General features: G+C 36.6%; 1 non-coding gene across 1 annotated transcript; it reads right to left on the bottom strand.

Annotated features, from left to right (window-relative positions):
* Nucleotides 1-8214: 8214 nt before the first annotated feature.
* LOC127743028 (small nucleolar RNA R71) lies at nucleotides 8215-8321 on the bottom strand. The gene has a single exon (XR_008004352.1). It is a non-coding gene; the product is annotated as a small nucleolar RNA R71 (small nucleolar RNA).
* Nucleotides 8322-9848: the final 1527 nt, after the last annotated feature.

Below are 9848 nucleotides of genomic sequence, written 5' to 3'. Positions count from 1 at the left end.
TACCAATCCGGTCCAACCGTCTGTTTTTGACCAGGCTTTAAATGGTGCTCTTTCTAACAGTTATAAATAAGAGACTAGATTTCGGTTAAATCTGTTCGACCGACAATTTCGACTCGATTTTCAAAATCATAGTTTTTGGCGACAGAGTCAGAGAGTGAGAGAGAAAAGGGTGGCGGTGGGGTTTTGTGGGTTATGTTTAGTCGTTTTCTATTATTTTTAAAAGGTTAATTTTTATATTTTATTTTAAAATTAGTATCAAAATTCTTATTTTAATTAGCTCTATCTTATTTTACTATAAAATTTACATTTTTAATTTTCTTTATTAAAATTTGATTTGTTAATTAATTATTCGCTAATTTTACGGAGTTTATAGTCGCCTTGTCCTATTTTAAAATGAATAGGGACCGAATTGGGTGTTTACTCAATATAATTCATTTTTTACGAAAGACATTAGCCAATATTTATATTTAATAATCTTATTTTTTTTTAATGGAGGGTTCCACTAAAAACTAATTTACTGCGTCTATCACTTCCTGCAAAATTGCTATACCAAACATAAATACAAAATGCCATATATCAATCATAGTTATCAAAATTATACCGGATCGGCCGATTCGACCAAATAATCAGTGAACTGAGAGTCTAGTCAGTTTGGTTTGTTATTTGGACCGTTCCTTTAATTAATTCGGTCAACAGTAGTCAAATTCGTTAAAAATCAAACGGTTCGTATCGAACCAAAAGCGATTAACTGTTGAATCCGCACCTCCACCAGTAAACGCACAACATGTGGAACACCGTAGGATATCAACTATGAAAAGCCTCCAAAAAGAAAGAGCTAGAAAAAGAAAAAACTTTAATAATATCATGTTGTCACCAAGTCAAATAACTTTTCGATATATATAACACTAATAATTATATATATGATATCAACATATTTGATTGCCACACATTTTTTTATATACTTTATATCTGCTCATAGTTATTATAGGCAGTTCAAATTGTGACTTATTAATTAAACTAATAACCCAATAACTCAGTTATATGATCGGATCAATTACCGGTTTGATTCTGATAACTATGATATTAATAGGAACTAGGAAGTCTAGCAAACACATTTTTATACATAAGGAATAATTTTAGCTTTTACACCATAATTTTGACTAATTAAAGTCATCAAATTGCAAATTCTAAGCAATCATAAAGAAGGTTAAATTCATAAAATTTAATAATTTATCTAAAATATCCATTTGTATTTATTTAGATCGAATATACAGATATGATGCAACACGATTATTATCCATATTTATAGGCAAAAAATTATTATCAAGTATTATTGAAAATAAATTTTCTTAATTTTTTTCAATTATTTTGTAAAGTATGATGTTTTATTATTCAACATTTTTTTATATAATATTTTTAATCCCATTTAAAAATTATAAAATAAGAAATCACAATTTACAAAATAATTGAAAAAAATAGAAAGATCCATCTATTAGTTATATTTGTCCTAAAAGCAGTATTATCAAACTGAGCTCAACTTGATCGGTTGGACGGTCATTCGGATCTTAAACCAGGTTGAGCCACCAATTAGACCAGACATGCAGATGCAATAGACCAACTTTGACCCACTTCAACCCGGTTGGTTTTTAAAATTCAGACCGGATCAAGGTTTGTGTTTTTTGTTAATCTTTCTCCAAACTCAAAAAATAATGTTGCGTTTTGCTATTTATCCTGTAAGTCAAACGATTCCTCCCTCCCTCCCTACTGGCCTCATCCTCCCCCAATTTCTCAGTCTCTTCGACTGAGTCTCACTTCCCTCCTCCTTCCAGTCTCTCGTCATCCTTTGGTTCATTACTGTCATTGTCATAGGTGTGGGCATCCGTTTCTTCTTTTTTTTTCTGTCTTCATCCACTCGTACTTCTTACCTTTGTCTCACCATCTGTCGCCTCTGCATATCCTGGTTTGTTGTGACCGTCCTTTTCTCTGTCGTCGTCGTGCTTGGGCTGGTTGTCTGCCTCTCCTACTCCTCTGCTAGAAAGCTTTGGGTCCTGTGTATTGTGGTCAATCCAGTGAGCATTTTTTCTTTCTTTAGTATTTTTTTAAGTAAACACCCAACCCGGTCCCTATCCATTTCAAAATAGGATAAGGCAATCCCTCACCAAAAAATTAACCCACGCAGGTCCTTGTCTATGCATAAAATAACTCATCGCGCCCCCTCCCATGTATCCTCCGTCCATAGTTGACTAAAAAGTCTAATGTGGCACTTACCGGCGTTGATCTGGCAGTTAGTCCAAAGTTAAGTGCCAACCTGGATTAGAGTAAATGGACAGGGGTCGATTTGTCCCCCCTGTCACATTCATAAACGACGTCGTTGCTAGGTTAAGAAGGAGCAAAAGTTTACTTCATCTTTTCGTTCCCCAACCTTTGCACAAAGTATTCATAGTCTAAACAATAAGAAAACCCTAGGGGACCATGGTTGGAAGTGGAAAAAGTTGCGCATCCTCTAACCTGCGAGCTGGTGATAGTTGGAGTTATAGCATGAACTCTAATGAGAGTATTGTAGGTAGAAGGAAGAAGAGATGGGTCTCCCCAAAATGCTGTTGCGGGTCTGATGCTGTTCTGTTCATGTTTGGGACCAAAAGTAATCCGGATTAGTTATTCTTACGTTGCCCTAAATTCAAGGTATGTACGAGGAAAATTTTGTGTTGAATGTGTTCGATTCTATACTTAGTTCCAGGTCTGTTCATGGTTTTAACCTTTTTGAATTTGTCTATATGTAGACTGCTGAAGGATATTGCTTGCTTTTTGTATGGCTAGATGATTATGTAGAATGAGCATGTTTCGAAGACAATATCAAAGGGGGTATTATCGCAGAACCATCATCGATTTAAAGGCCTTAGTGATACGGTGGATGACAAAGTGGAAGAGCTAGAAATTAGGTTGATTAGATTAGAAAATCAATTGGGAAAGAGCAGGAAAAAATGGGTGAAAGTAAATGCTTGGGGTTAGGTTGTAGTATTTTTGCATTTTTGATTGGGGTTATGGTTGCCTGTTTATTTAAGACAACTATATATGCAACCTAATGAATAATTTTAGGGTATCTAAGAACTGTGTGGCAAGATAAGATTGGATATGTAAACATTGTGGATGTAAGTTATATGAATATGAATTATTATAATGACTGTTTAAAGTTTGTTTCCTGAACTTAATGCAAATTAGAGCAGCAAATATTTGTGCATGTAACATAGATTGAAGTAAACCTTGTAAAGCATAGCAATTCATACCATTATATTCATATTGTCAAGAAACATGTAATTCAGATATTCACAATGATAATATCATTGCAGAGGCAACATGGCCCTAATCAAAACTTACACATTTGTAAATACCAAAATACCAAAAGAACAGCAAGACATTTGTTGACATAATTGTATCCTTCAAACTAAAGTCTCAAATACCAAAATAACAGTATCACATATCTCAGTATCACATATCTAAATCCCTATTATAAGTGTCACCCCTGCTTAGGAGGCCTGAGTCTTGGAGGCCTGTAGCCGTGTGTTGGCTCAAATTTCAAAAGTCATGATGTAGTAGTTGAATTTGCAGCTGCCATTGTCTCTTCAGAAATTGCATCATGACTGGTTCCTGGAGTAGTCTTCCCAGCTATTGAGTCATTTGATTGGAGCTGTGAGGCATCAGGTTTGGCGCTTGGGAAGGTTGAGATTTGAACCATAAGGCTGGCCCCGGTGCTGGTATGGGTGGAGGCACGAATCATAGAGCTGGAGGCCTAACAATCTGATGCTTCTCCCTAAAGGTTGTAGGGTTGTCATTGGAGTTTTCTCCTGCAGCCTGTAACAATGTAGGTTTAACAGTTATATGAATGAAAATTGTAAGGGATTGAGATCTAATAATTTCTTGGATGAAACAGGTTTTATTTTTTTAAACAATAGGAAAAAAGTACCTTCTCAGCTGGTGGTGTGATGCATCCATATTTGATGATAAATTTTGGATTGATTTGAGTGGATTTCATCATATAAACCCACATTTATTCACCTATATAGCATACTTTTGTGTTTTCTCTCTAAATTGAGCTTAATTGTGAAAACATGCATTTTTTGTGCTTAAATTGAGCAATTTAATCCTACTTTTATTCCATTCGATGCTGTGATATGTTTGTTGAGTGATTTCAGGTCAAAGAGGTAAGAATGGATATGTAAAAGTGGAAGGAAGCATGTACAAAGGGAGAAAACATGAAGAAAACAAGGAGAAAGCACACAGCCATGCGTGCATGTGCACAAGCATGCGTGCGTACGCACGAAAAGGAATTTAGCATGTGTACGTGCATAATGAGTGGATAATTTATACGCTTTTTGCCATTGTTTTTAGGTAGTTTCTAGTATGTTTTAGTCACTTTTTAGTATATTTTTATTAGTTTTTATGAAAAATTCACATTTTTGGACTTTACTATGAGTTTTTGTGTTTTTCTGTGATTTTAGGTATTTTCTGGCTGAAATTGAGGGACCTGAGCAAAAATCTTATTCAGAGGCTGAGAAAGGACTGCAGATGTTGTTGGATTCTAACCCTCCTGCACTTAAAGTGCGTTTTCTGAAGTTACAGAAGCCCAATTAGCACGCTCTTAATTGCGTTGGAAAGTAGACATCTTGTGCTTTCTAGCAATGTATAATATTCCATACTTTGCTCGAGATTTGATGGCCCAAACTGGCGTCCAAACTCTCACCAGAGACCCTTTTTCTGGCGTAAAACGCCAGAACTGGCACCAGAACTGAAGTTAAACGCCCAAACTGGCACCCAAGCTGGCGTTTAACTCCAAGGATGGCCTATGCACGTGAAAGCTTCAAAGCTCAGCCCAAGCATACACCAAGTGGGCCCCGGAAGTGGATTTCTGCACTATCTGCACTTAGTTACTCATTTTCTGTAAACTTAGTTTACTAGTTTAGTATAAATAGCACTTTCTACTATTGTATTCGATGTCTTTGACCTTTTGGGAGTTCTTCGAACTCTTTTTGGAGGCTGGCCGTTCGGCCATGCCTAGACCATTTTGTTCTTATGTATTTTCAACGGTGGAGTTTCTACACCTCATAGATTAAGGCGAGGAGCTCTGCTGTTCTTCATGAATTAATGCAAGTACTACAGTTATTCATTCAATTCACGCCTACTTCTTCTCCAAGATATACTCTTGTATTTAATTCAATTAAGTCAGACTGAAGGGGTGACCCGTGACAATCACCTTCTATCTTCAGTACTCGCTTAGCCAAGATCCGCGTGCCTGACAACCACAAAGCGGTCTACATGATGTTCAACGTAGTCATTGGACGACAGCCGGAGTATATTCTCTTGGGTCTCTAATCAACGATTCACATCGTCTCTCCTGACAACAGAGCATCTGAATATGAGATTAGGATCTTCGTGGTATAGGCTAGAACACTAAACAGCATTCCTGAGATCCGGAAAGTCTAAACCTTGTCTATGGTATTCCGAATAGGATCTGGGAAGGGATGACTGTGAGGAGCTTCAAACTCACGAATGTTGAGCGCAGTGACAGTGTGCAAAAGAATCAATGGATCTTATTCCGACGCTAGTGAGAACCGACAGATTATTTGCCCTACGGTAGTTGTGCCTGGTATTTTTCATCCGAGACGAGAAATCCGACAGTTGATTAGCCGTACAGAGACCGTAGCCGGACCATTTTCACTGAGAGGATCATACAGCTTGCCATGGAAGGGAGGACGCATGATTGGATGAAGACAATAGGAAAACAGAGGTTCAGAAGCAACAAAGCATCTCCACACGCTTATCTGAAATTCACACCAATGAATTACATAAGTATATCTATGTTATTTTCCGTTTTTTTTATCTTTTAATTATCAAAACCTCATAACCATTTGAATCTGCCTGACTGAGATTTACAAGATGACCATAGCTTGCTTCAAGCCGACAATCTCCGTGGGATCGACCCTTACTCACGTAAGGAATTACTTGGACGACCCAATGCACTTGCTGGTTAGTTGTGCGGAGTTGTGAAAAGTGTGATCATAATTTCGTGCACCAAGTTTTTGACGCCGTTGCCGGGGATTGTTCGAGTTTGGACAACTGACGGTTCATCTTGTTGCTTAGATGGGGTAATTTTAGTTTTATTTTCGAAAAATACAAAAAAATTTAATTAAATCATAAAAACAAAAAAAAATTGTGTTTCTTGTTTGAGTCTAGTGTCAAATCCTAAGTTTGGTGTCAATTGCATGTTTTCAAATTTTCTCAAGTTTTCGAAAAAAAATTCATGCATTGTGTTCTTCATTGATCTTCAAGTTGTTCTTGATGATTTTCCTTGTTCTGATCTTTAAATTCTCCTATTTTGTGTCTTTTCCTGTTTTTCATATGCATTTTCAAATCCATAGTGTCTAAACATTAAAAATTTCTAAGTTTGGTGTCTTACATATCTTTCTTTTCTTAAAAATTTTCAAAAATATGTCCTTGATGTTCATCATGATCTTCAAAGTGTTCTTGGTGTTCATCTTGATATTCAAAGTGTCCTTGCATGCATTACTTGTTTTAATCTTGCATTTTTATGTTTTATTTCGTTTTGTTGTTTTTCTCTCTCTTCATTAAAAATTCAAAAATAAAAATATCTATTTTCAAGTAAATAATACAGATAAATGAAGATTCAGAACATACAGTAGAGGAATCATAGAGAAAAAGCTGGGCGTTTAGAAAAACGCCCAGTAAGGAAGGAATTCTGGTGTGTGCGTTAAACGCCCAAAGAGGTAGCATTCTGGCGTTAAACGCCAGAATGGATAGCATCCTGGGCGTTTAACGCCAGGATGACACAGAGGAGGTAATTTCGTTTCAAATCAAAATTTTTTCAAATTTTCATGTTTTAAATCATAATTTTAAATTCTTATCTTTCCACATTTTCAAAAATCCTTGCTAACAATTAATGTTTTGATTCAAAAATTCAAGTTTGTTACTTTCTTGTTAAGAAATGTTCAATCTTTGAATTCTAGAATCATATCTTTTAGTTTCTTGTTAGTCAAGTCATCAATTTTAAAAATCAAATTTTTTAATTCCCTTTTTAATTTTCTTTTCAACCATATTTTTTTTAAAAAAAAATCAAATCCTTTTCAACCAGATCTTTTCAATCATATCTTTTTAAAAATCAAATTTTCTTCAATCATATCTTTTCAATCATATCTTCTTAAAATCATATCTTTTTCAATCAATCTTTTTCAATCATATCTTTTTAAATTTTGATTTCAAAATCTTTTCCTAACTTCTTATCTTTTCAAAGTTATTTTCAAATCTTTTTCAACTAATTACTATTTCTTATCTTTTTTCAAAACCCCCTAACCACTTTTCCACTTCCAATTTTCGAAAATCACTAACCCCTTTTTCAAAAATTTTTTTAATTAACTAATTGTTTTAAATTCTAATTTTATGTTATTTCTTTTAAAATTTTCGAAAACTCTTTCTCTCTCATCTCTTTCTATTTATTTTATTTAATTGCTAACATTCCTCCTCCACTCATCTAAAAAATTTTTGAACTCACCTCCTCTCTCTTCTCATTCTTCTACTCCTTTTCCTTTGACACATCAAGGAATCTCTATACTGTGACATAGAGGATTCCATTTCTCCCTTTTGTTATCTTCTTTTTCATATGAGCAGAAACAGGGATAAAAACATTCTTGTTGAAGCTGATCCTGAACCTGAAAGGACTCTGAAGAAGAAGAAGCTAAGAGAAGCTAAAGCACAACACTCCGGAGAGGACCTTACAGAGAATTTTGAAAAAGAAACAGACATGGCAGTCGAACCCAACAACAATGCTAGAGATGTAGGAAGATGCTTGGTGACTATACTGCACCAACTTCCAACTTTTATGGAAGAAGCATCTCAATTTCTGCCATTGGAGCAAACAACTTTGAGCTTAAGTCTCAATTAGTTTCTCTAATGCAGCAGAATTGCAAGTTTCATGGACTTCCATCGGAAGATCCTCATCAATTCTTAGCTAAATTCTTGCAAATCTGTGATACTGTTAAGACCAATGGGGTTAATCCCGAGGTCTACAGACTTACGCTTTTCCCCTTTGCTGTAAGAGACAGAGCTAGAACATGGTTGGACTCACAACCTAGAGAAAGCCTGAACTCTTAGGACAAGTTGGTCAATACTTTCTTGACCAAATTCTTTCCACCTCAAAAGATGAGCAAGCTTAGAGTGGAAGTCCAAACCTTCAAACAGAAGGAAGGTGAATCCCTCTATGAAGCTTGGGAAAGATACAGCAATTAACCAAAAGGTGTCCTTCTGATATGCTTCCAGAATGGAGCATCATATGTATATTCTATGATGGTCTGTCTGAATTGTCTAAGATGTCATTGGACCATTCTGCTGGTGGATCCCTTCATCTGAAAACCCATGCAGAAGCCTAGGAACTCATTGAGATGGTTGCAAATAACCAGTTCATGTACACTTCTGAAAGAAATCCTGTGAATAATGGGATGACTCAGAAGAAAGGAGTTCTTGAGATCGATACTCTGAATGCCATATTGGCTCAGAACAAAATATTGACTCAGCAAGTTAATATGATTTCTCGGAATCTGACTGGATTGCAAGCTGCATCCGATAGTGCTAAAGAAGCCTCCTCTGAAGGAGAAGCTTATGCCCTTGAGAATCCTACAATGGAAGAGGTGAATTACATGGGAGAATCCTTTGGAAACACCTATAATCTTTCATGGAGAAATTATCCAAATTTCTCATGGAAGGATCAACAGAAGCCTCAACAAGGCTTCAATAATAATAATGGTGAGAGAAATAGGTTTGGCAATAGCAAGCCTTTTCCATCATCTTCTCAGCAACAGACAGAGAATTTTGAGCAGAGCCTCTCTAGCTTAGCAAACATAGTCTCTGATCTATCTAAAACCACTCTCAGTTTTATGAATGAAACAAGATTCTCCATCAAAAATTTGGAGTGACAAGTGGATCAGCTGAGTAAAAGAGTTACCGAAACTCCTCCTAGTACTCTCCCAAGCAATACAGAAGAGAATTCCAAAAGAGAGTGCAAGGCCATAACCACATCCAAAGTGGCCGAACCTGGAGAGAGTGAAAAGGCAGTGATTCCCAGTGAGGAAGACCTCAAGGGACGTCCACTGACCAATAAGGAGTTCTCTATTGAGGAACCAAAGGAATCTGAGGCTCATACAGAGACCATAGAGATTTCACTGAACTTACTGTTTCCATTCATGAGCTCTGATGAATATTCTTCCTCTGAAGAGGGTGAAGACATTGTTGAAGAGCAAGTTGCTCAGTATCTGGGAGCAATCATGAAGTTGAATGCCAAGTTATTTGGTAATGAGACTTGGGAGGAGGAACCTCCATTGCTCATCAATGAACTGAATACATGGATTCAGCAGACATTGCCTCAAAAGAAATCGGATCCCGGAAAGTTCTTAATACCTTGCACCATAGGCACCATGACCTTTGAAAAGGCTCTGTGTGACCTGGGGTCAGGTATCAACCTCATGCCACTCTCTGTAATGGAGAAACTAGGGATCTTTGAGGTACAAGCTGCAAGAATCTCACTAGATGGCATACAAATCAATGAAATAGGCTTATGGACTTGTAGAGGATATCTTAGTGAAGGTTGAAGGCCTTTACATTCCTGCTAGCTGTGATTGATGTGGACAGGGGAGAATTAGTCCTGCAACTGAATGAGGACTACCTTGTGTTCAAGGTTGAAGGATCTTCCTCTATAACCATGGAGAGGAAGCATGAAAAGCTTCTCTCAATATAGAGTCAAGCAGAGCCCCCATACTCAAACTCTAAGTTTGGTGTTAGGAGGCCAC

This window comes from Arachis duranensis, chromosome 1 (assembly GCF_000817695.3).
Source record: "Arachis duranensis cultivar V14167 chromosome 1, aradu.V14167.gnm2.J7QH, whole genome shotgun sequence".
NCBI lineage: Eukaryota > Viridiplantae > Streptophyta > Magnoliopsida > Fabales > Fabaceae > Arachis > Arachis duranensis.
This window is presented reverse-complemented; position numbering and strand designations above follow the sequence as displayed.